Raw genomic sequence first — 2,935 nt, forward strand, 5'->3', positions numbered from 1 at the left:
ACAGCTTCATAGTATTCCATTGTGTAGATGTATCATGGTTTCTTTAGCCACTTATTTATTCTCAGGCACATGGGTTGTTTCCAGATTCTGGCTATTGTGAATCATACTGCAACAAAGGAATGCACAGGGCTTTTCTCCATTGATATTCCTAGAAGTGGCACTGATGGATCTTATGGAAGCTCAATTTCTAGTTTTTTGAAGACTATCCCTATTGTTTTCCAAAAAGGCTAGTCTGACATTCCCACCAGCAGTTAATCAAAGTCATTTCTTCTCTGACCACTGTATCCAAGCTAACACTGGTCGTTCTTGCTTTTTTTCATGTGTGCCAGTCTCTAAATAATTTGTATGTGGTTTGAGATGATATCTTATTGTTGTTTTGATTTGTATCTCCCTGATAGTGATATGGAGCACTTCTTTCATGTGCATTTGGCCATCTGTATTCTTTAAGGAGATGTTTTTTACTTCTTCCCATTTTTGGATGGGGTTAGATGTTTTTTCTTTTAAGCCTTTTCATTTCTTTTTGTTTTCCAGTGATCAAACCTGGGTATTCTGGGTGCAAGGCAAGCCCTTCACCCACTATACTACTGTATTTTCCAGCGTATAACACGACTGGGCGTATAAGACGACCCCCTAAATTTGCAGTTAAAACATAGGTTTAGGCCTATATTAGCTGTATCAGACAGAACGTTCCTGTGCTGCAACTGTATGTACCACAGTGAGCCAATCACAACAAGCAAAGGTTCAAAGGTTATACTGTCATAGACTTCCTCTCTGACTCTGGCCAATCTGAGCAGGCTTTTGACAGTGTAGATTCGGGTCCAGAACATTGTCTAATTTGCATGCATGAAAAGCCTGCTTGGATTGGCTGAGTTAGAGAGGCGGTCCGAGCATCCTTGCAGTGATTGGTCCCTTATCATAGGCACAGGCACCTTTTCTGGCAATTCCCTGGTGCATCAGTTAATCTCCCGCACTACATGAACCAAACAATACCCCATCCTCGGACCCTAGCACTGAACCACCAACACGGTTAGCTGGGTTTTTCCAGAAGTAGCCCCCAGATCTCCTGAGCACTGTTTGGGAGCCCCCAAGAAAGAGATTTGGAAACTCTGCGGCCTGATTTTTTTTTTTTGTTTCATTTAGCGGCATATTGAAACATTTTTCGGGATATACTTAGTGTATAAGACGACCCCCGATTTTTGGTTGACTTTTTCTGTTTCAAAAGTCATCTTACACACCGGAAAATATGGTATCTTTATTAATAGTTTATTATTATTATTATTATTATTATTATTATATTTAGTTTTGGGGGTTACACCCAGCGGTGCTCAGGTTACTCATGACCTCTGCTCAGAAATCAGTCCTGGCAGGTTCAAGGGATCAAATAGGATTCCGGGGGAATCAAAACCAGGGTCAACTGCATGTCGAACTCAAGATCAACCCTCTGTGCTATTGTTCTGGTATCCAATATTGATAGTTTTTTTTTAACTCATTGCTTAGCTCTTCTTGCACAAGTCATATTTATTCTTTCCTTCCTAATACCATCTTTCTGTGTTAGAACTCAGTACTGCAACTTATGGCTTGTGTTGGAGACAGTCTTGCTTAACTTTGAATCCACCATACCACTGATACAATGTCTCACCTTTGGAATTATTGAACACTAAATTCTATCTTAAAAAGACTCTTTAAGGGGCCTGAGCAGTTGCGCAGGCAGTAGGGTGTTTGCTTTGCTCACAATAACCTAGGATAGACTGCGGTTCGATCCTCCAGTGTCCCATATGGTCCCCAAGCCAGGAGTGATTTCTGAGCGCATAGCTAGGAGTAACCCCTGAGTGTCACCAGTTGTGGCCCAAAAACCAAAAAGAAAAAAAAAAAAGACTCTTGATGGGCCAGAGAGGGTACAGCATTAGGGTGTTTGAATTTACACAGCTGAGCCAGATTTGATCCTAGCATTCCATATGGTTGCCTGAGCCCTGTCAGTAGTGATCCCTGAGAACCACCGATGTGAACAAAACAAGTATAAAAAAGATTTTTGTCATTAGGATAAACCATCAGGAGTAAAGATGAATAGGACTGAGTTTAAGATGAGGAACCCACGTGTGCATGATCTTATGAATTGAGATATGAATCGACTATTCCCCATGCTAGCTGTTCACTTCCATTTCAAATCAACCATACTTTCAGTAGAAACCAGTAATCTTAGGGATTGTAAAGATCAGGGTAAAAACATACTTTCAAAGTTTTATATAACCAAGACAGAATCATGGTGAAAACAAAGTCAGAAAAACACAAACTGAATGATGGCTAAATAATTTACGTGTAGTGATTGACCTTGTAACAGTGTTCTCTTAAACAACATGCTTGTATTTCATTAAAACATTCATGATTGGGCTGTGAAGCAAAAGTGAAAAATACTCTAACTTATAAATGACCAATGACTAACAGTTCAAAGAGTTCTACCAGATGAATGTATGAAATAAAAAAGTCACTTACAAAAGTTCAGATGAATGCTCATTGGTAGAAAATGCATTTATTGTATGGTGCACAGAAACATAGTATAATGTATGGTACAGCATTGGACTTCAGGGTTATTTTATCTGTGGCATTAAATATTTCTTTAGGATATGATGCTACCAAATAATTTTGAAAATAATAGTTCAAATGAATTCTATCTCCACTACCAAATACTAGGCACTCTGAGGGCTCAAGCAATCAGCATCAAGACAGGGTATGTGCTTTTAAAATACTATTGGTCAGTGTAAGAATAATTTTAAATAACTCTAATTATAAGATAGAAGGTTTAAAAACAAAAAAAGAAAATGCAATTTTATCTAATTAAAATTGACCTGAATGGATTCCCAGAATGGAGCCAGAATAAATTCTTCCCTCCAGATGAGCAAAATATTAATAGGATCTGTCTTCTTATCCAGTAGAAAAG

This window comes from Suncus etruscus, chromosome 1, assembly GCF_024139225.1.
Source record: "Suncus etruscus isolate mSunEtr1 chromosome 1, mSunEtr1.pri.cur, whole genome shotgun sequence".
Taxonomy (NCBI): Eukaryota; Metazoa; Chordata; class Mammalia; order Eulipotyphla; family Soricidae; genus Suncus; species Suncus etruscus.